This window comes from Anser brachyrhynchus, assembly GCF_964034855.1.
Source record: "Anser brachyrhynchus genome assembly, chromosome: 4".
Taxonomy (NCBI): domain Eukaryota; kingdom Metazoa; phylum Chordata; class Aves; order Anseriformes; family Anatidae; genus Anser; species Anser brachyrhynchus.
Window position 1 is genome coordinate 1775307 of NC_137698.1, and position 25047 is coordinate 1800353.

General features: G+C 38.0%; 1 protein-coding gene across 2 annotated transcripts in view; it reads right to left on the reverse strand.

The window, feature by feature from the left end:
• The window catches only part of LOC308194824 (uncharacterized protein), a 128903-nt gene that overhangs the window by 99568 nt on the left and 4288 nt on the right, over nucleotides 1–25047 (reverse strand). For both annotated transcript variants that reach the window (XM_080591277.1, XM_080591278.1), the window contains exons 6-16: nucleotides 24719–24828; nucleotides 20600–20663; nucleotides 18524–18660; nucleotides 18118–18287; nucleotides 14671–14738; nucleotides 10090–10190; nucleotides 7713–7860; nucleotides 7551–7608; nucleotides 5235–5410; nucleotides 2735–2804; nucleotides 121–177 (exon numbers count right to left, since the gene is read on the reverse strand). The gene's annotated coding sequence lies outside the window, so the exon portion shown is untranslated. The remainder of the gene's footprint in view (nucleotides 1–120; nucleotides 178–2734; nucleotides 2805–5234; nucleotides 5411–7550; nucleotides 7609–7712; nucleotides 7861–10089; nucleotides 10191–14670; nucleotides 14739–18117; nucleotides 18288–18523; nucleotides 18661–20599; nucleotides 20664–24718; nucleotides 24829–25047) is intronic.

Genomic DNA, 25047 nt, shown 5'->3' on the forward strand with positions numbered 1-25047 from the left:
TAAAATACAGCAGATTGAAAAGGAGAGACTGGGATATACTTTTTTTTGTCAAGTAGCTCAATGATTAGAGTACTATTTTGAGTGACAGGAACTCTCTTTTTCCTTAGCTAAGCTACACACCAGTATTAAAGCTATTCAGTGCAGCAGGGGGAAAACTTCACCCTTTCTCTGCAGAGTCTGAAAAAAAGAAAGAAAAAAACATATAAAGAAAAGGGCTTAGACACGTACAACAGAAAAAGTCTGGAGAGACGAGTCCTGTCTGTGCACTATTTTTCTTCTCTCCTTGCCCAAATTCTTAAGGGCCTTCTTAAGGCCCTGAGCATTCCTCTATGTTATATATAGGGCCTAGATACTATATATCTTTGAACATCAGGCTGTTGATCCCACTAAGGTGGAAGTACCAGGTGTTGGCTTCGGACAGACTAAATCCTTTTACTGTGGCCTGAGCACCTAATCTCAAGCACGTTCCTTCAGGGATTCAGGGACCCATAGTTCATAATCTCTAACTCACAGCTATGATCAAGCCTACAGGTACTAAAAGGTTCTGTGGCACCATTCATAAGCATAACACCTTCTTACCTCACTTTTCAATGGCCTGCCCTGCAGAAGTGTAAAGGCTGTAGGTGTCACGGTCTCTCTGAGAGCAGCACAAGCAGGCCCCCATCCCCGTGAAGTGCTTTGCTACTGCAGGCAACATTTCCTCAGCAGCGCTATCAAAAGAAGCAGCTGCCATTGTCACTGCCTATCATCAGCTTTAACAAATACTAGGGAACCACTGCCAGGACTAATCCCTCTTCTGACTGAAACAGATGTCGTAACACGTACAATGAGTCTTCTCCTTGAGCAGCTTTCTCTACGTACCTCTATTTTTTTGCTACAGAAGCCATGTCAACACAAGCAAGGGATCATGTGGAAGAATGAATAGGCTCTGATTTATGCATATCATATCAGACAGCATTTCAGAAGTTCCTTCTGGGTCAGCATGCTCCATTATTCCCCAAATGTCACAAAAAGGTATTTAAATCAACAAGCTGGAGAGCATGGATTAACAAGCACAGGAACACACGGATATCAGAGCAGTCACTGACATGATGATAAATACTGTACATCCGTGTCTCCACTGGCCCTCTCCGTGATAATGGTTGGGATGTGTACAAGCAAGCTTGTTCAGGGTAGGAGCTGTGGGTGCCAGCAGGGCCTACCTTGCACACAAATATTTTGATGACCATTTCCATGTTGGCTCATGCTGCTGATGCCAACCATCAGGCAATTTCCACCCAACAGCCCTCACATGCAACCGTGGTGAAGCCACTGGCAGCCACAGCAGGACTCTGAGGTCTCTTCAGCTCCAAGGCTACCAGTGCAGCCCCTTCACCACTAGGCACAGCGTGACATCACATGAGCCCTGGTCCCTAGATGTCCCCTCCTTTGGGGCACCTCCTCTCCAACCCTGCTGGAGGCTGATTCAACTCACTGACTTGACAGAAAAGCCACCCAGCAGTAGAAAGCAAACAAGCAAACAACTACAACAACAAAACAGTGAATATTTTTCCTCGCTAATGAGCAGTCCACCTTGGACAAATCACGGAAGAATTGCGATGCTCAGAAACTTCACCTCCTACTTCCCCACCTCTCCCTTCCTTTTTAAGCAGTGTAATTCCTCAAGCTCGTCCTTCAGAGCTGTGCCCTGTGCACCTCTTGGCTCTCATACTGCACTGGCAATGGCCCTTGAGTCTGCGTGGGGCAGCTGCTGCTTTTAGTTGTTTCTGGTGGATATAGACTGCATTGAACTTCCTGCTGTCAAACAGCATCACTGCCCACTCACAGTCCTCCACAAATCCCTAGTACACGTAACTCTTGGCTCCATCATCACATTAACCCAGTGCTTTCTTTCAAGTTATGTAATGTTTTAAAATGACAATAACAACAATAAAAACACTTCCAGAGAACACAAAAGTACAAAGCTCTGTTACAACAGAAGGCTGACAGCAATATTTATCAAGAAATTGGCTGTTGTGCCTCTAGCTGAAAATGCAGGATATCACTGACAGTTTGGGCTTCTGTGTGTTCCCACTATCCCATCCAAATTCTTGGTAGGGGTTGAATTTAATGAATAAAGGCACCTGTGGGGCAATCAGGAGCATATCAGAGCAGGTAAACCAGGAGGCTGCTAAGCATCCACAGGGCACTGGCTCTAGCCAGCAGCCTCCTCCATGCCTCATTGGGGCTGAGTCCCTCCCCATGCACTGCAGGTCCCGTCACCTTCCGGCACCGACCTGCCAGCTGGCATCCATGCTGCCACAGCCATGGTAGGAGTGCTCACGTTTATTCTACTTCCACGCATCAGGCTTATCATTGTTAACTGCTGTCACTAACCGATTAGACACTAAGCATCTCCAAAAATACGAGTTTAGGGGTGATAATTTTCTGTCAGGTGAAATCTGGTATCTTGAAAAAAAAATAAAAAATGATGCATGTGCACATGCAGGCATTTCAGAGTTTTTAAATATTAGCACCAACAATTATTTCAGCTTCAATTCTTACATTTTTCAGTTTTAATTAATTATTTAGAGTTCAGACTGTTCAAAAACTTTATTTTTATATTTACTTTTTAACTGTCACACTTTTTCTCACAGCTTTGAAGATAACTTAAAATTTACTAAGAATGTATCAAGAAATCAGTGCTCATACCAACTCGCATATTCACTCATCCAGCAGTAATTTAGTAACTTACAAATGCCATTGAGATGCCCTGGTTAGAGTCTTCTCCTGAACCATTGCTCAGGTAACCCTTCCACATTTTTCTAAAGAAAAAAAAAAATGATTTTTTTTTTTTGCATGCTTTTCAGAACAAAGGGACTTTAAATGTACAGGTGATATCTTCACAGGATTATAGGCAGTCCTGGCATCTTGGATATTCAGCCAGGATAGGAGTGACTTGCTCTCTTTGTAAATAGGAGTGAGCTGCTCACCAAAATTAAAAGTCTTCCCTGGGTGCTTGTTCTGAATCCTCATACTGACACTTGTATGAAATCCTAAAGTGCTTGCTGACGTAAAAGGAAACACAGAATTAGACTTTACAACTGGTTGTAAGGCCTCAGACAAAATCTACATTTTTCAACTGATTTGCTATCACTTAAAGGAGGAAACAATCAAACCCTCAAGTGTCCATCCTTACTATTTTGAAAACATGATTTTTGATGTATATAGCTTCCTGATCAGGCTAGCTGATATATATATATATATATATTTTCATTTATTGAAAAGAAACCCCTACCATCTCTCTTACCTTTACGCAGACCATGTGGTCACGTCTACATGGCTGTGACACAGTTCTTGAGCTCCCTTTCCATTTTCAGGCAAGCTAAATTTGCAGCCACATCAACAGCTTATGCCCTAGTAAACCTATCTACTAGTAGATAATATTCCAGTACTAACACAACAATTACTCCTACTGATATATAGTATATTACAGTATACCTACATCAATACCTGCTACTCAGACCTGTCTCTGCTGAGAAGTCAGGAAGAAAGATCCCCACAACACCACCTTCTCAACTTTATTAAATACTTCAAGTTACCAGTCCTGAGAAAAATTTATTTGCATTGATAAAGATCATTCACAACACAGACATATTGGAGAGCTCAGTGTGCCTCCACAGGTGCTCTGGACGATTTATGAGGACAATGAGCTTCCAGTTTCTCAGGTCACCCTCAAAAGATTTACAGGTCAGGATGGTTAGAAAGAACAGTGAACTGTGTGTCTTTGGAGATACGGTGTGTATGCCCATAGAGAACAGATTTTGCAAGCAAATAAATTTCACATTTTTAAGCTTCATTCTCAATAGGTGGATTCTGAGAAAATAGTTGTCAGGAGTGCTCAATCAAAATACAAAAAGAGAAGTGCTGACAGTCCACTGGAAAGGTTTTGGAGGTAATTAGGGTGGTTTTCAGGGTGAGCAGCTGGGAGTTGACAGAATAGGTCCTCCTCCTCCTCCCAGGAAGGAGAGGCCCCCAAAGGCAAGAAGGTCAGGGTTGCAGCTTCACCACTTTTATATCCTCCTGGATATTAAAATAAGGAGTGCTGAGTCTTTGGCCTGAAGGTCTGGCTCACTCCTCCCAAAGGTCTATAAATCAGCCTCTAGGACTGAGGCTCTTCGCCAGTGAGAAAATATTATTTATGGGTTGGAGACATGTTTCATTGACTCAGGGAGGCTGAGAGCAGATTAAGCTGTCCACATGGACATAGATATTCTGCAGAAGGAAGCTGCTTGCATAAAGCAAGTCTTTGGGTACGCAGTGACTTCATAGTCCAGCTTTTTGTTACGTGTCTGAACACAGACTGAAAAGTTTGGTTCAAGTGCTCACACTTTTGCAAATATTGTCTTTCTTTTAGGTTTCTTTACCACTGGATCATCCAAACACATACTGCCCTTAACAAATCCACCAAAACTGCTGTTGAGGGTTGAAGCCACAAAGATGAGGTAGCGTAACATGAAAGGTACATATAAAAATTTAATTCAGTACGTATTTGATACCCTGTTTTTACTCTAATAAAAAGGTAAATGTAATTTTTCACGAATCATTGTTCACAAAAAAAACAACTCTCTATGCTATTATGCACTGACTGCAAATGGTGTATTTAAATATTCCCTACAGTAATACTGGGGAAGAATTGACAGAAAAATCCTCAGTTCTCTCTCCGTCCTCATTCAGCAAATCAGGTTGGATATTTTGAACAAAATTCAGAAAGTATTTTCACATGTAGAATAGTTCAGCATTTAAGATTGTGGTTTTAAGCAGTTCTGACTCTTCTCAAATTCTCTGCCTATGCCTTGGCACAAATAAATCAAACTCTTAAGCTGCTGCAATAATCTCTAAGAAACAAAACAGATGGAAAAAATAATGGGAAAGGGTACCTCAGTAGGATTTTGGCAACACAAACCTAATGTCTCTGTTCTCTACCTAATGTTTAGACTTGCAGCTGCCAAACCAAAATAAAAATAGTGGGGTTTTATTTGTTTGTTTTAAATATGTGGTGTATTTTATAAATAGCACACATTATATATATATATTTAAAAAGTGGTACCAATGTGCCCAGGGAAAAAGTACTTAAAGCAGCAAAATACTTAAATACTCTTCACTAGATTTTGGAAGAGACCTCAGGAAAGAAAGAAGGCAATATGTACAGACAGGTACACAGACAACCTGTCTTGAATATAGACGTCACCGACCTTTATATCTGCAGCCACAGTATCCACCAGCTTGATGCAAAGGGAAGGGCAGATGATGCTGAGCTGTCCCTGAGTTGTTCCTATCCATGGTCAGTGCTGGTATGATCTCCTGGGGATCCTCCCTCAGCTAGGGAAAACACATCATCTCCCTCCTGGGTGCGGAAGCAAGGTCCAACCTGATAATGATGGAAAAAACAACATTGATCAGGCACGGAGCTGCTTGAAAGGAGTCCTGTAGCAGCACCAATCATGATTTTTTTATTTCCTTTTATTGTCTTTTTCCCCCCTCTCATTTTCATCCTCATTAAAACCCTTGCTGCATCCCAGTTACACAATCTAACCTCTTTGGCCCTAGTTTTGCTCTCCTAATATCTTGTTTTTGTTATTTACTGTATGATTATTTTGCTAACCCTCCCATAGAAATTTTCTATCCCCCTGTGTTTATTATTTATAAAGATTTGGCCATTTCTCACACCATTATATTGTTGTTGCAGCTATAAAACAGAGTTAGCCTGGACAGCATGGAAACTGCTTTCTCTCTGATTTCAAGAAAGTTCAACAGCATATTTTTTTTTGTGTGTGTCTGTGTGCGCAACTACATGGCCAGGGTAGGCCACCCTCCTGGGCATTAATCGCTTTTGATATCAGGAATTTCTCATGCTGTTGTCCTGAACTACACATTCTGGACAGGTTGCCTGTCTGTGCATCGCAACATGGCTGTGGCTGATCCTTTTCTACTTATGTACTTATGGACCTTCTTGATTTTGTGCAAACAGCCAAGCAATTTTGCTAAGGATGGTATTTCACTGGCATTCACTCTGTTGTAGCATGAGTAAAGTTGGCTCTCACAGCTGCCCCCAGCAGAACATTGCTAATTCCAACCAATTTTAGTTTTATGGGAGGCTCAATAATGCGTCTGCAAGGTGGTGGTTTTTGTGTTATTTTTTTTTTCAGCAAGAAACCTGAGAAGAAATAGTCACAATTATCAAATTTCACATTTAAATACATTTAAAATAACCTGTACACTACTGAGTTTTCTTGACTGATACAGAATGATAATCTCTTACAGGAAAACCACATCATTTTTAGGAATTTTTTTTTCCCTGAATCAATTAATGAAACACAACTGAAAGCACATCTTAAAAATTGTTGAGAACAAGCTCTATCTTCTTTATATAGCTCTAATGTGTACTATGGACTTGCAGTGAAATCTATCTACTTTGATCATTGTCCATTCTCTGAATGAAATAAAACTTAAAAATATAAAATATACACAAGGATCCTCATGCAACCTTAGAGATATAAACTTAAACTCCATCAAAAATATATAAATAAATAAAGATGTGCACATACTACGTTGAAAGAAATACATTTTGAGGAACCTATCTTTACTAAGACGAAGAAAAAACCCTAGAAAACCATACTACTAAATATGGCAGTATGTACGCATATGTTTGTGTGCACAGTCATGCAGCTTAAAAGCACACATAGCTTAGGGGCTTTTTGGTTACTTGCTTTTAATCTGTTCCAAAGTGTGGTCCTCAAATTGTGTTTTCTGTAATTGATTTTAGCTGAGCTATAATTCACTAAATTTGGAAACCTTAAATCTTCTTGGTCTTTGGTTGATTTTTTGGAGACAAATATTAAAACAAACTTCAAATCATACTAGTAACCACTGCAAGAATCAAGCTAAATTTTTTAGTGTTAAGAAAAATGTAACAGTTTTCTTTTTTAAGTGGAACAACTACAAAACCCCCTGTGTACATTTGTCATTTTTATTTCGATACTAATAATCAGGTTTTTATGACCTCATTCAAGAAACCCACAAGAATCTAACTGTTCTTTTTATATTGTTTGTGCCCTTTACATCATCTTCTACTTTTAATAACTAATGACGATAGGTAATTACTTAACAGATGGTAAAAGCATTTTAATTGCTTTTAAGGACTACTGAGCTTTGCTGTATTTGGGGAGCATTAACTTCTGTGACTTTTCATCTTCCTCAGCTCATTCCAAGTTTGTTCAGCCATCATTAAATATTGAAGGATCTCGGCTTTTTTTTCTCCAGCACCACTGAACAGGAGAGCAACATGAGGCTTCAGACTGCTGTTATTTCAGATACATGACTTTTGTGAGGCCACTCTTGACACTGAGGAAGCATCACCCTTCCCTTTTCTCTTCGGGTCTGATCACCACATCAGCCCATGCAGCCTAGGGCCCCTGACCTTTAGTTACCAGAGATACATCTCTCTCTCTTTCCTGTAGCAACATACTATCAGATCATTAAGAGGAGGCGAGGGGAAAAAAATGTCATACCTCAAAGCTAAACAGACTGAAGTCTCATTAACATCTTACATTGTATTAACACCATCTCCTGAGTAACACAGACAAGAGAAATTTCCAAATCAGAAGGGGTAAAAATGAGGAGGGAAATTCATAGTCAACACAAACACAGTTACTAACCCTCTTTAGACGTACCTTGCACTTTGAATAAATTGCACGTTAACCACAGTAAATGCTGGCCTAATTAGTCAAGCTACGCTATACACCACCACCAATTCCGCTGAATGCTTCTTCAGTTCCAACAGCTGTTTGTCTGGGAATGTATGTGAATGTGTACGACAAGCTGTGGTAAAAGACAAAAAACCGACTCAAATTTACTGTGTCACAAATTAGCAAAGAGTATGTCTAGAAACAAATAATTCAATTTTATGATTTCAGCTGAAATAAACTATATGGCTTTTGCATTTTGCATGAGACTGTGACATCTGAAATGAATAAAAAAGGATGATTTCATCAAATATAGGATCAACAGCCATTCTGTTATATAACTAAGGTTACAACTGATTAAGCTGTATATTTTTTATTGTATATAAAGAGTTGCACAGAGGATACTGGATAGACCATACATGAATTCTGGTTAAGTGTGCCCAGAAGTGTGATTCATTATTAAAAATAAAAGTTTATATCTGATTTGCTACTTGAAATAAAACAGGTACATAATATGAATGAAATAAATGGATTATAAGGTAGAGGTAGTGAAATTTTTATTTGAAGTGTAAAATGTAAAGGTTTGATTGCTCTTTGGGAAAAATTCAGTCAGCCAAGCACAGAGAGAGGCTGCAGACTCCCCCTCTCCTTTTGCTGAGGGATGAGCATTTCTCTCCTTCGTACTTTGGTGAGTATTTATGCTAAGGTAGCCATCAATGACTAAATGAGAGTCAGTAGCATTGCCATCTCTGACAACATTTGGTCAGTGGTCCAATACTAAAGTAACAGCTCCTGGAGTTATAAAAGACATTTTGTTCTCGTAACAAAAAGTACATTTCCAACCCCACCAATCCTTGGAGAGAAGATGGAAAAAAATGTAGAATAAAAACACTCAAGAAGTGCAATGCAGAAGAAATCAATGTTAATGATTTTTTAATATATCAACATTTATCAAGGCCCAAATTCTACTTTTGAACGCCTACCTACCTGCCTGCCAGGAATACATTTCCTCAGATTTTTACAGCGACAGCATCTTTCCACAAACATTTATACCACTGACCTCCAAGGCTCTGTGAGTGCACCTTGCAGTCAGCCCCATCCAGCGAGTCCTCAAACCAAACTGGCCTTGTCAGAGCAAGAGGCGTGACCTGCTTATTTTCAACTGTATGCCTCTGAGCTGCTCAGAGCACAGATATAAACTACCCATTTGTATGCACTGAATCTGAAAACCTCCTGTAACTTTGCAATTTTATTTTTCATTGAGAAGAAAATGATAGTTATTTGCCCAATGAAAACCCAAACATGACCTGCAACTTGCATTTTTTTCAATAATCTCTAGTACATTTATTAAACTGCTGTTCTGAGTGTATTATGTTCAAACACAGAGCGAATACTTATAATTATCACCATAAAAAAAGACTCAGTAGGTATTAATTTCTGATGTACTAAGCACTTTCTTTGCAATTCTGTTGTCATCTGGCATCATTGTCCCATAAATTTAGAGTGTTGCCTGGAACAGTTCTGCCTTGTTTTGTAACATGGCTCTTTATGATTTAGCAAGCTTAAACAGATATAGCTGATTGTATAGCCATTTGTGCTCACTACATTATGAAGATATGAAATACAATCTAAAAACTTTTAAAATACAACTTTCTCTGCACAGATTATTAAATTGTTTTGAACAAGCAAAATCCTAGATAAAGGATTTCTAAATTAGCCTAGGATTTACATGAGCTTGTAACAGATGGGGGAAAAATGCACAAAACACAGTAAGTCTTAGCAGGTGCTATATGAATAAAGCCAGAGAAAGGACAGAACGAGGAATAATCACACACTGGGGAGACACTAGTAATTACTACGCCTGACTTTGAGTAGTTTTTCTTTTCTACTACCTAACTTTGGATCCTCACATACTGCACAGGATTCTGTCCTCAAAAGGACTCTGGGATTTGGCTTTTTTTTTTGTTTGTTTGTTTGTCTATTTGCTTTTTTCTGAAGACAGATAAAACTCTACAGAATACTACAGGCTGGTGTGCACGCTTACTGCAAGATTTTCAAAACAGAATTCACTGCTCTTTAGAAACAGGTAAAAATAGACGCCAAAGAACCAGCTGTTTCTGCAGAGAGAGGAAAGCTGTGCTCGCAGACTCGCAGCTAATGGCACCCAGTGTGTGTCTCTCTCCCCCTGGCCTGCCAAACCCTTCCTCCAGTGTCGCCCATTTCACCATCTTCTTTCACTGTCACTCCACACCAAGTCGCTCCAAAAAGCCTCCACATGTGGAGGATTGTGTGGTGAAGACAGCTAAACCCTCCTCCACACAGGCCAGCATCCAAGCATGGCTTTGGACAGATGAGCGAAGCCTACCTTCACAGCTCCAGGAAGCACTCCTGCCCAAAAAATGAGGAGAAGCAGAGTATGTCCCTCAAAAACTCTTCTGGGCTGTTTTTCATTTCTCTTCCTCTTTTCTGTAAACAGTATCAGAAAGAAATACTTTTACATTTTAATATGTCAGTGAATTAAGTGAAATTATATCATGATACACTGCCTAAATGAAAGGTATATGTAATATATAGCATTTGGTCTTGCAGTCTGACAAAAGAAATGGATTTCCTTTTAAATACCATTTTTTGAAAGCTGAAACAGAAAACAGATCCTCTTCCTGCCTGAAAAAGCACAAAAGGCACATTACTGGAAAACTGAGCTCTCTTCCTCAGCAATGAACTGTAACATGCTTGTATGTACTTAGAAAAGCTGACAGGAAACAACACATTTGCATTAGGCTTTACATATTTTTTTTTCTTTTCTTTTCTTCTTTTTTTTTTTTTTTCCTGTAAACCTATGTTCTTTGAAGTCCTCCAAGAGCCACTAAAAGCAAGCACTTTGCAGGAGGCTCTCTGAACCTTAGAGAATTAAAGCTGTGAATGGACTATCGCCTTAGTTACACTACATGATTTCCGGTCCCGGCAAGTGCACTAAGCTCATTTAGAGCAAACCACAGATTTATTGTAATTCTGAGAGCCCCAGGTTGGAGCCATTTCTGAGACAAAGCACAGTCAACAGTCCTGAAACATTTTAGGCTTTCCATCCTTGATAAAAGTAAAACATACCTAGGAAGGGGAAACAAAGAAGTACCTATGGTTTAATTAAGGGCTGAAAAGCCATAGGTATCTTCTGATATTTGAACTAATCACAGTACTAAATTTTAAGTTACTACAATTTTTTTCTGTGTTGCACACACCTCTGGCAGAAGGCATAAGGATGAATGCGTTTTCAAGGCTTGAGGCTAACATGTTCCTGTCTTTGTCTTATTGATATCATTATCCATTATTGATGGAAACAATAATATTGAAACTATCTTTACAGCCTCTGGGTACTCCAGGATAAAACTACAGCAAAACTCCCTCAGTGTTAAAACAATCACATCAGCAGGATCTTTGTACTTTTAATTACAAAGAATATTTATTTTCAGAAAGCAAACTAACTATGTATGCTTTACTAAAGGTGATAGCAGGTCAGGCTGGGAAAAGTAAAAAAAAAAATGCACTGAAAAAAACATTTGTAGATCATATGCATTCGCATCACCTGTTCTGTTTAAACTATTTAAAGCACTACCATGAGTCATGTCTGGTAGAGAAAATGAGACGGACACTGGCCATGCTTGTGCATCCTTTTCCCCATTAGGTGTCTGTTTTGTGTTTTCCTTCCAGGGACATCTGGGAAAGGAGAGAAAGGAGACCTCACCTGTCCAGCTTCAAAGAGAAGCTGATTTGCATCTGAGATCTCTGGGTCATGGGCACTCTGAAGTTTGCTAGTGCAGAAGTACTCACAGAGAGCAGAGATCATCCCTGGGCATCATCTGTATCTTAAGGGAGAAGGAAAATTCAGTACTCCCATAGATACTGGAGTATTTATTCTGAGGTTTCTAATGCTGAGTGCATTTCCCATTTGAATAGGGTACACGTGGGCCTGGTTTATCACCTCACCAGTTTAGCAGAAACTTAAGACTTAAAAAAACTATAAAACTTAAAAAAACTATAAAACTTAAAGAATCTTAAGTGATCCAATGGTGATCATAGTACAAGAATGGCTGTTCCCACCATCAGTAGAATAACTCACAAACTCAATAGATATTATTAAGACTTAGATCCGTTGGCCCTTCTTTAGCCAATGCAAGGAAATACAGTTACCACAAGTTACCACAAAACAGATACTTGCAAAACCCATCTTGTGCTTCGTTCTTATGCTGCAAGGATATTTTTGGAGCGTGTCCTGACTCAGTTCAGCTTTTCGGCTGGATGAACAGGGGACAGAGCAACATACCTATTTGTACAGCTTGATGGGGGAAATAAAAGCAGGAGAGCAAAGGAGCACACAGTGATCAGCTGTCTATCAGGGACAGCAGCTGCTGAGTATTAGCTTTTGCTCAGAGCTGAGCTCAGAGCATCTGGCAGCTGAGGGGAGCAAGAACACAGTCCAGCTCCCACGCCAGGCTGCTCTGTCCAGACATCCTGCAGGGAGGGGTTGGGGGAGAGCTGGGCAGAGCCTCAAAACTCCCAGGTACTCCCAGGCGCAACACCTTGTTGCACAAGGGAGCTCATTCGCTACTAAAAGCGTGTCTGGGAATAATTTCTGTTCTACTGATCAGTTTGATCTATAACAAGCTCTACGTACATTTTCTTTAATCTAATAGGTTTGCTTGCCTAACTGATACTTCCATGGAGAAGTATTTATTCTGTAGAAAATACAGAATTCTCTAGAAAAGTACCAAGCAGTAATGCAGTAGTACTGCAAAAGTTTGCAAATCCAAAGCTCTAACAGAGGATCTGATAAGTCTGGGAAATAAACTTCATAGCATTTACTCATCATCCCAACAATCATCACAAAATAGAGGCTGTGAATCTTCTGCAGACTAGCAGGCTAGGGAGAAGGAAAAAATGTTGGTAGTAATATCTATGTTTTTTCTATATTCTTATTTATTTATTTACTATCTTGTCTCCAACCTAGTAGAAGGAAAAATAATTAGAAAGAGGAAAAAATAGATTAAATCAAAATTTGGTCATTAGCTAGCAGCTCAGATTCCTACAGTCTGGTGCTTAAACCTACATGATGCATTCAGGAGCTCTATAGTACATCCACCATCTGTAATTCCAAACATAAAAGAACAGCGTGAGTTGAAATAGATGTTACTGAAATAAAGATAACTCAGGGTATTATGAGTTTACCCTCTTTTCTTCCTCTGTGTAATTTTATATGTGTATAATGACCAGTGAAACACCATGCAGGAGCAGGTGGGTATTTCTTCTTATTTTTAAAAACTTTAAAAAGTACTTTTAAAAGGTACAAAAGTATTGCGGCTGTGTCTATACTGACACCACCTTGATCCCTGAGTTACATACACTTGCATTTACACCTTAAGCAAGCAATCCTTTTTAATCTTGATGATGCGAAATAGCAAGCATTTTGGAATGAAATGATAGTTTTTACTTTTAAACATAGGCTTACATGTAATATTATACCCCATAGACCCAATCTGTACAATTAGAATTGTCTATCTGATGAAAAGGCAACCAGTTTTTCACTGGCAATATTCTGGTCTAAAATTATTTGCTGATGTAATACATATTTTGGAGAAATTGCTCAACTGTGGATGAGAAGTTCTTACCATAGGAAAAGGTGCCTGTAACCCCATTACTGAAAAAAACAGATCAGACAATTTTCTTTAAAGCTCAGCTGTTATGCAGTTTGTTTGTTTGTTTTTAATCCTTGGAAATCCGTCTTCTCCTCTAGCAGCTTGGCAATTCTTGCTCTCTACATTAAGTTAGAAGAGATTTTCTTATTCATACAAAGTGCCTGTGGGAAAAAATCCTGCTTAATTCTCCACAACATATCTTTGAGTACAAACTTTCAGAGTCACTCTGTATTGCTTTGAAAAATGGAAATGATGTTCTGGTTACAGCTTACAGACGGGTGTTGCTTGAGAAAGAATTTATAAGAAGATAAAGATGAATCTTATTAAGCCAAATCTCTTCATTTCCGCCCTTACACTTCAGTATGTTTTGAATGTGATTTCAAGAAAGATCATAAATGAGTATGGACTTTCATAGCATTGAGAAAGACACATGTGCCCCTTAAAGCCTCTTCCATTACTAGAATGTTTTTAGATCTGGGAATACAAACTGTGGCTAGTTCTAGGGTGCAAGCAGAGGAAGGGGTACCTGGAAACAGCCAAAGGGATTTAGAAGTGCATGCTGTTGTTAATATGAGCATTATTTTCCCCATTAAATAATGGCTGCATTTTCTTTGAGCAACATTACTGTTACACAGCTGGCTATAATGTTCAGTTTAGGAAAATGAACTGCTGTGAGACTGACAGATTTTTGACTCAAATAATGGATTATGATTTGGGGGCAGCAATGGATAACATTCTTCACCCATTTGCTTAAGGTTCTTTTTCATCATAAAAATTGCATCTCATGTAATGTGACTGCACTATATGATCTTGTAGATATGCAAGTAACACTCACTTTTGGATTAAAATTGCATCCATTTAAATGGCATGCAGAAGCATGTAGACATCTATTTTAGTGGTTTTAGCTTGTAAAAGAAAGAGATCAGAATGGAAAGTGTAAAAATCATTAAACAAGTAGATATGTATGCGATACAGGTGCATTGTAGCTTACCTGGAAACTGGGGTGGACAAGATCGTACAGTCCTAACTTTCCACTGCTTGGCTAAGACAAATGCTGTTTGTACTGCTTCTTAAAGATACTACCAGTAAACCTAGCCAAAGTATCTTAATTTTTAATAACATTTCAAAGTCATTGTGTTGCTGGGATAACCACCAATCACACTGATCAACAGACCCTGTTTCCTTATATTCTTGTCTGTATCCATTTTCAGTCTCTTTCCATATAGTTGCATTAAACAGGGAAACCTGGGAGTTACCTTTTAGTTCCAGGTGTGTATAAGCTGTAACACAATCGGGTCTGGCAGTGCTTCATACTTTTCAAAGCCTGCAATAGTAACAACAGTACATTAACAAATGACAGTTTTAAAATGATACAGCAACAAGCATGTCACTTAAAAATAGATTTTATTTTTATTTTTATTTTTTTTTAAAGTGCCAATTCCTGTCCAGAAGAGCTTACCTAACAAATCAGGAAAAAACTTCTGTTTTGGAGTGTGCAGCACAGCTTTGCTAATAAAAGGCTCTCAGAGCTTAGATAATACTGAGTATAAACTTCCAGCATTTTACAGTCCTCTGACCTGAGCTAGCAATCTGAAAATACTGATTTGCAAATTACCAGTCAATGCATTTCCCCAACTGCTAACAGAAATGCATATCACAAAAATATATCTGTCAGAATGTTTCTTACTGTAGCACTACTTAAACACTAGCAGAAAGAGAGAAGAAAGAAAACTGCATTATACAAATAATAATAATAATTAAATAATCGTGATTAAGATTAAATAGGTGAGTTTGTAAAAAAGCACAGAATATTTCCATAGACCCAAGAATTCAGATGATACAGCGCTCAGAAATTTTCTGCCAGAGCTCTATATTCTTTGCCTTTAAGAAATTTTGATACATCAACAGCCATATGCTTTAGTTTACTGGACTGTGCTGATTTTAGTAACATTTTGCTTTTGATGAGAAAAATCTAAGAGATCTAAAAACCTACGTGATGTTTCAAAATGAGTTTTCATTTAAAATGTATAATAAATATGCATACACCATTGGATTAAAAAAAATGATTTTATCAAAATATCTCCAGCAATACCATGATGAACTGTAAATTCTGTACTACAGAAATATAAGTATGGGAGGAGAAAAATAAACTTGCAATGAAGAAGATCAAGGCTTCACTACTGTTCAGAAAATATATTTTTTCCACTGGCCACACAGCATCATTGCAGAATTTTCTCTTTTTGTCAGGATATAGGAACCACATTAAATATATGAATATATAGGATACATTCATCTAAATATTCTTGATTCTGCTTCAGTGAGTAAGAAATGGTTAAATGATCTCTTGAGGTAATTTCTAACTACAAATATGCTTTCTAGAGTAAATGAATACTGCAGAGTCCCCCTTTATAACAAAAGGACATATCTTCAAGTACGTTTGTGCCCTTTGAAAAGATGATAGCACCTAAGAGAATGTTTAGTAGTATGCAGAGCATTGTTTCCTAATTCAGATTCATCTTGATAAGAGTACGTTACCTGATCCATGCAGGCATTTTTGAAAAATAGACTAAATACATGAGTATCTTGGAAATCTCCCCAAATTTTGGAGTTACTAGTTAAATGGGCAAGCTCTTTAGACATACTCCATTAAAACAATGGAGATTACAGAGTAATTTGGGATCTTGCTTCCATATTAACTAGAGTTAATAAAACAGCCATTTTCAAACACAGTACGCTACTTTATTATAAAGTTGTATTTACCGGGGGCAATATAATATATGGATTGACATTAGGAAAATATTTGGGAAAATTCCAAAAGAAGTAAATTATCTTGGAATGCAGGACTTCCTGACTCGGAATTATGGTGCAGGTATTGGTAATCTGTTTCTAGAGTGAATAATCATAACCATTCCATGAGTAACAAGTCTCTAAATAGGTTCAAGTGAAATATTCATAGAATTGAACTGATCCTTGTTTCCGATCCCCTGTTGAACCTGTAGATTCTTTTATTTTATGTCTTCCAGCAAATTTGGTGCTGTTTTAAGCAACTTGATATCTATACTTCTGAGAATGAAAGAAATGAGGGAAATTGCACTTTGACCCTGATTTGTGAAAGAACTTGCCTTATTTTAACCCATAAAGAATATATTCATCTTTTCTTATAGAAAAAGCCAATTATGAAAATTTTCCAGGTATGTTTTTTTTTTTTTTAGATGAGAATTCAGCTACTGCCATCTATTGATACGTTGCGAAGTGTCACTGGAAGAGCAGATCTTCACTGTATCTTTTCAAAGAGTACTGTAAAATATCAGGGGTGAGAAGAGGACACTGAAAGAATGTTTCTCTTTCACAGCAGTGAAACAGTGATTTGGGGAGGTAAGCAGTGAAACAGTGATTTGGGGAGGTAAGAAAATATCACTAGTAATTTGAGGGTTAGGTAAAGGCATGAGCTGCTTTTATTTTAGAAGTAAATCTTCCAACGTGAAGGACAACTTCCACGTACATAAGGGAGGTATGTCACTAAATGACTTATCTAACAAACATGTCTGAGATGCATGGTTGCATTGTCCTCATTAGTTCATATTCAGGTGTGTTGGCCTACGTTCGGCTCTTTAATAACAGCCCCATCTCACTGGACATGTTCATTCCCAAAGCCTTTGGAAAACAGCCTGTGTTTCCAACCATCTGTGGGAGGAATGCACTGACCTCAATTAATTAACCGAAATCAAGCCAGTTTTATAAATGAACAAGACCAAAGACATAAATGCACTGAATCTGAAAAAGGAGCGAGTTCTGACTTTCAGCAAAGCCTGGACTATATGATAGAGAGAGAACCACGAACTTCGTGAAACTGCCACAACAGCTGAGGAACGCAGTTCAGTCAGAGCAAGCTCATGGGAGTGAAGGGGAAAGCAGGGAAGGGTCTGAGGTGAAATCTAGTAATTTCATGCTATCGCCTATCACAGCAAACCCTTCAACACTTATTTTTCTCTCTGTTGTGCTGAACAGCAATAGCACTCATTAACTCCTCTTTTCTAAGAAGCAAGGTCTGACATCTATATAATACACCTAAGGGCTTTTTGAATATTATTGCTCTCCCTTTCTCAAATGAATAACAAGGCCATTTCTAGGTTTTCATGAGCATTTTTTTTCTCACTGCTTCTTTCCTCTTCAGTTGATCACGCATAAATAAGATTTATAAATAAGATTTTTGCCCTTCAGAAAACAAGCTTGGCTTATCTGTACAGAAATCTGCTTTGTTAATTTGTTTTCAGCTGAGTATACAAAATATCTGCTGCAAACTTCCTCCATTTTGTCAACATCTTGCTAATCACTTAAATGACACAGTTTTCTTCATTTCTTTTTTTTTTTTTTTTAATGAGACATGTTGGAGAGAGGGAGAGTCTGTCTTCAGTTACTCATTTCATTTATTCAAATTACAGCTTTCCAATCCAATACTGCAGAAAAAATACTCCAGGGTAAATTTGGAAGTCTGTTTCATTATGATCCCTTAAGTATAATGTAATTAGAATCATGCCATGAATAACAGTTTAGAAGCAATTATTTTATGACTAGGTGAATTTCTACCTCACAGCAAATATTTCTCACATTTCTGTCTGCTAGACATTTTAACTGGTGTTAAGAAGATTAGAGAGATTAAATAGACATTTATAATCATGAAAGGAAACCAATAGCAATCTTACTCTTTGTTTGAGGAAGCAGAACAGGGGGAGTTGAGGGCCTGGGCCAGCTGTAGGTTCTGCAACACAAGCTGCAACTTAACAGAGGCCTGATGCAAAGATTCTTGAAGACTTGCTGTATCCACTGGATCAGATCCTTCAAAAGTTGTGGATCCTCTAATTGTGATCAGTGTCTTGGAAGAAACAACACAGGCACAGGTTGAATGTAAGGTTAGGGGGCTAGTCAGAGAGAAGGGAATTAGAAAGGTGGAAATACACCAGCCCCATAGTGGTGTGGTTTAGCGCAGAAATATGATGAACACTGAGAAAATGGAAGGCAATTAGCCCACAAAACGGTTAATTGCTCTACTATCAAAAGGCAAGAATGGAGATTATAAAGCTGAGCCAGCTTCAAGCTCATTATCCTCACTCTCTGCCTGAGTTACAGCTCCCAAAGAGCCCAGGCTTTCTTGTGTGGATTCAGGGCAGTCCTGTTGCAACAGACCAGATACAGTGGCAAGCTTCCAGGACTGCTATAGATTTCAGGACAGCTGATTTCCTGATAAACTGTTGGGGAAAAAGAAAAAAAAAAAAAAAAGAAAAAAAAAGGACAATCAGAACTGTATTGTTTTTTTAGAAATTATAGAAATTATATCATTTAAATATTATAGACTAAACACATATAAATAACCTCTTTAGCCACTGAGAGGGATTCTGCCCTTCCTAATTAGGATTGTGCAGTTTAACATCCATTCTTTACCATACCATGTGAAAAGTTACAAATAAGAAGTGCATTACTAGTTGCTTCTTCACTTCAACACTATACAAGAATAATAAGCCTTTTAGTCTTCAACATGAAAATGTAGCTCCACACAACATCTGTGGTGGAATTGTCATTTTAAGGCCTTGAAGCTCACCAAGAATGTGTCCTTCCTTTCTTTACTATTATACTTATTTCCCTTTAAAAATAAAAGTTACATTAATTATTATTGTAACGGTTTGCACATAATCTCCTAAAAATAAATACCCATGTAATGAGCCTGAAATGATATGGTAATTTCTTAATTCAAAATAATTACATGGCTATTTGTGCCCTCTAAAATAAGGTATTACTTATTCAGCCCAAACAAATTGCTATTTGCCCAGGTTTTGAACGCTGGTAAACAGTAGCACAACAGTCAGCTGAATACAAATCCTGAAAAAATTTTTATGTTAGATGCTTACTTACACAGAAACAGAAACAAATATTTGTCAAGGCAACAAGCAGACTTTAGTACAACCAAGGGAAAAACAAAAGAAAGGCCTTGAAAACAGGACTGAAAATGCAACCAAGTCAGAGTGCTACAAAGGCACCAGCTGGCACAAAGTCACCTAGGTGCCTGCTATAAAGTCTTACAAACTTGAAAAATGAAAGATAAAAAAGTGGAATTTGTTTGGCTTATTTTGGCTTGTTTGCATCTAAGTTAACTGCATATCTTCCTATATCACCTGCAGACACAGATAGGAAAGCCACCAGAGAGGTGGAAACTGGAAGGAAAGAAGGTACAAGGCAAGAGAGACATTTAAGCTATTGATTCCTCTAAATCGATAAAAAGTCTTCCACTGGTTTTAATGGAGGCTGGAGAAGGCCTAGATTTTGGAGCACTAATAAAGGATTAAGAGTCACCTTGTTCTAAATGGCAATAGAATGCTTCTCATTTACTTTAATAACATACGCTACAGCCACAGGCACTCATGACTATTGACTGCTAAATGGTAATTCTCTGCTTTCTCGGTCTGGAAGAATAACTGATAATGAAGGACTTGCAAATAGATTGGTGCTGCTCCATATGAAGACAGAGCCCTTCAAAACCCAGAGTGGACATCAAGTACTTCCCAGACATGCATGAATGTGCTCCATGCATTTACTACGTGAGTAAATGAAATTGTGCACTACTTTTCATCTGTGATGATTAAATATTTGGGCCTGCAATGAAAATTAAATCCACACTTGATTTTGTATTTCTATGCTGCAGAGCTACTTACTTCTCTTTTTGTTTAAACACACTGGACTGAGTTTTATACCTGTATTTGTTCTTGGAGTTACTGATTTCACTCACAGAAGTGATATGCAAGATATCATTTGATACGTAGTGATATGCAGAAGTATACGCAAGATCTGGCATGCTGTTTCCTGCTTCCAGAAAAATTTAAGAATCAGATGAAAACTGACCCATCCCAATTGCATACATCATGGGTGAGAAACAAAACTCAGTAATCAACGTTTCTACTTAAAATCATAAGCAACACAGAATAAACTAAAGAAGCAATATTTTCAGAGGGTGATAGATTATAAAGAAGATATAATACAGGCTTTGTTTTTGCAAATGTTTTCAACTTAGAACAGGGCACTTCAAGCTACTTTGTACTCTTTCATGCAAGGTCAACTTAATTCAAACTTGATTTTTGCTAAGGTTGTCTTGATGTTTTGCATACCAATATTGTTTTAGGTGCTCTTGATACTTACATATTTTCACGAGAATATTGCTGAGTCCTTTAGCTAAAGCTCTTTACAGTTTTCTAGATGGATTCTTTCAAAACACCACAAGGAAAAGAGGAAAAGTAAAAATAAAATTAAAAAAAAAAAAGAAAACAAAGCCAAAAAAAAAAGAGGTTTGTGTCCTTTCTTTAGCTGTCAATTAACATACTCCTTGTTGTTCAGGAGTAAACGGCATTGAATTTAGTAGCTTGTGATAGCACAGTACTAAATAGCCCCACCATTGTACTTGTAAACAGCAGCAAAAATTACCCATGAATTCTTTGGTCAGTCCCACATTTTTACGATACAAGATTTTTAACAACTTGGCTACATTTAACATGCTATTACTGGTAGCTCTGATGGGAGTTACATCACTGGGTTTAGCATCCAACACCCCAGTACTAGCAGTACATGTGTTAGAACAAAACAGAATATCCCAAGTTGGAAGGCATCCACAAAGATCAAGTTCAACTCCTGACTCTACATAGGACTATCTAAAAATTAAACCGTATCTGAGAGTATTGTCTAAAGGATTCTTGAACTCCAGCAGGCTTAGAGCCATGACCAATTCTGAGGGGAGCCCAACCATACTCGTGGTGAAGAACCTTTTCCTAATACCCAGCCTGACCCTCCCCTGTCCCAGCTCCATGCCGTTCCCTCGGGTCCTGTCGCTGTCCCCAGAGAGCAGAGCTCAGCACCTGCCCCTCCGCTCCCCTCGTGAGGGAGCTGCAGGCCGCCATGAGGCCTCCTCTCAGTCTCCTCTTCCCTGCTCTGAACAAACCAAAGGACCTCAGCTGTTCCTCATACATCTTGCCCTCTAGGTCCTTTACCATCTTTGTTGCCCTGCTTTGGACACACACTAATAATTTTATATCCTTCTTATATTATGGCACCCAAAACTGCACACAGTGCTTGAGATGAATGCATGTGCCTTTGCCTGTTTTGAGTGATGACATCCAAATTATCTTGAACATATCAGCTGAAACTTCAGCTTTTATTCTAATGTAAGTGTTGTTACATCATCTTGAATAAATGTATTTTACCCATCTCAGTGATATTGCTTGTTTCAGCTTGTTCGGTTTTAATTCAGGCCTGAGCTGCTCCATAATCATTTGTTCACATTTATGAGATTGCACATTGTTGACTAATAGCTTCATTTTGCTGAGTTTCCATTTATTACTGTCACAGTTACAATTGGTTTTGAATTTTTGTAACTTGCCTATCCTAGCATGAATCTAATTTCATTGACGTTTAACACTGATCCTGAGGGCTCCTCTTTGACCGTTTGTCACCCAAAGATCAAATACTTTTGCTGCTGACTTTTAAAATCAATTACAATATCGCAGGATTTGGCTGAGAGGATAACCCAAAGTGAAAGGCAGTGAGTCTTAAGAGAGAGAGTTTCCCGATGCATTAAATAAGATTGATTTTCTATGTGCAGAAACAAAAGATCTGGTAAAGAAAAAAAAAAAAGAGCAAAGTCTTTTCTGTGATACATGGAAAACGTGCATAAATCCATATCGCTGTTCCTGAGTGTTAGGATCTGCTATAACAGAGGACAATCTGGCAAAGTGCTGGAGGGACACTGTTACAAAACACATTCATGTCTTCTTAAGTTAGCCCTTCCTCTTTCTTTAAACCCTTCAGTTTTTCCTGTGACACATTCTATCTTCGGTTAAATTAACAAAACAAAACAAAAACTTAAATAAATCCTATTAAAAAATCCCTTTAACTTAATACGAATTAAAAATATAATTAAACTGCAATTTATCAATTCCACAACATTTCACAGAATCACAGAATGGCCGAGGTTGGAAGGGACCTCTGAATATCGTCTACTCCAACCCCTCTGCCGAGCAGGGTCACCTCCAGTACATTGTGCAAGATGACATCTGGGTGGGTTTTGAGTATCTCCAGAGAAGGATACTCCACAACTTCTCTGGGCAACCTGTTCCAGTGTTCTGTCACCCAATATTTCCCTCTGTTTCCCAGATTTCACAGTTTCATTAATTGAATCTGAACTAAATCTCCAAGTTTAACAAAAAAATTGAGGCAAACTGAAGTACTGCACTATGTATTTACTTATTTATTTATTTTGTGATTAGATAAATGCCCTCACTTTCCAAGTCATTTTCTTATCTACATAACTGACAAATACAGATTAATGGAATCCTTGAAAAAATATACAATAACTTAATGGAACTGGCAAACATTTTCTTGAAAATACCCTTTCACACTATGAACAATAATTCTACTTCAAATTCACAGAAAGAATATACATTTGCTTCACACTTTGAATTAGGTTGAAAAACATTTTAAGGTACTGAATTTGAAAACTGCTAGAAAAATTATCCACCCATGGATAAGCAGAAGGGTCACTAAAAACACATTTCAAACTGACGTATTTTAAAAGCTTATTTCTGCAGCATACTGAATAATCACAGAAAATAGGCATAAAAAAGTAAGGCCTTTTGTCTAGCAATTCTTAGTAACGAGTTGCTCTTATGTGATCGATAATAGAGAAGAAGCTAGGGGAAAGACAGAGCCAGAAGGTAGAAAACAGTGATGGAGAAGCAACACGCAGGAAGATGGAAGAGCTGCAAATAGAAATCTCGTAGAAGCTAAGGAGAAGACCAGATGGGCTGGCAGAAAAAGCTACTCAGAGAAGCCCAAGATAATGTAATTGCTTAATTGGCTAGCATGTCTGAGCAAGGAACTGCAGGATTGCCCTTTACTTGTCTTTCCAGGCCACAGATTGCTTTAAGAAGCTTCTTTTTAGCCCTTCTGCTTTTCAGTTACTCCTTCCCCCAGTTGCGAACCTTCCCATAAATGAGAAATAGTCATTACAGAAGCAATCCAGCAGTCCTGAGACACAGAGGGTGACCTTTCCTGGTGCATAAATTGACATCAAATAAAATTTCAGAACTTTAAGGAAATAATTTCACCTAAAAATTATGTTTGGAAATATTTTCCAAATGTCAGGTTTTTTTCTTCAGAAAACTGGGTCTTGCATTTGTTTTGTTGTTGTTGTTTTAAATCCAAATTGCAACAATTTATTGTATTAAACAGGACAGTGTCTTTTGCTCAAAAATAAATGAAATTCAACTGCATTTTCTTAGAATATTGCCTGCTGGGAATTTGGACATTTCTGTATAAGCAAACAAGAGTTTCAAGTTACACCAGATGATTTAGTCATGTAGGTCATGATCTAGGTATATATATATAGGTATTTCAGTCACTTCATCCTAGGAGGAGTATTTCTCAGCACCACAAAGAAAATTGGAGGCCAGGCAACAATGGCAATAAAATACGTCTGCATGCTGATCAGCTCATGAACAAAAGAAAATGAACCACTTCAGTTCCAGGAATGCAATGCTTGATTTCAATCAAAAATGCCAAACCAAAATATGTCAACATCTCTAAATGAACGTTCTTTGAAATCTCGATATTCTGCAGGCAGGCTTTAAAACTCCACATTCTCTCAAATAAAAGAAAACACTGAAATATCCTTGGGAAGAAAAATATGCAATTTCTTCTAATCTACTTGTTTCTACTCCCCATTTTCAGAACACATCCTAAATAATGGAGGCTCTTAGCAGGGAGGTCAGAGAACGTTACAAAATGTTTAAGAGATAATCTGAGCACCACAGTAAGAGTAGGAAAGACATGAATCTAGGGAACCCTACCAGAGCAATGAAAATCAAAAATTTTATTTGGGGTAGAATCTTTGTAACTGAAATCTAAACAGAAATAAACACATATATAACGTAACTGTTCATGCACACACAAACACTAAAAGCAAATTCACAAAGATGTCCTGCTGTCAGAACTCAGCATTAATTTACTTTCCAATTCCAGTCAATTTGTTATCACAAATGCCCTCAATTAAAATGTTTTATCTGATATAGGGTGAACTAAAACAATCTTTTTATTCTGACGATAGAGATGCACTTAGCAGCATATAAAATAGTTATTTAATGGGTACTTAATGGCCTGAAGCTTTAAATGAATAAATCATAAATTAAAGCTTTTGTAGCCTTTTATGCTTTCCCATTTGGATCCTAAAAATACAATTTGCATTCATTATGTAGGGCTGATATACAGTACCTTGCTTCCCAATGACATTCAGCTGCATCACAATATTTGTTCCCACAGCATGCTTGATGCTGTTGCCTTTTGAAGAGCTTTTAATGTAAGGTCTAGGTCACAGCCCTTCCCTGTGGAAGATGGACAGAATGATTTCAAACTTCTCTGGGAAACTCTGAATTTGCTGAAGCACCTAGTTTCTGAGCAATCACTGACAATAAATCCATTTCTTCCTCTTCAGTGCACTTGATAATTTCAAACGAGGCAGAAGGGGGTGGATTTTCAAAACATCAAGTGAAATCTGAGCACAGAGCTTTGATAAGTAAATAATAGCCTTGCATGTGCCAGTT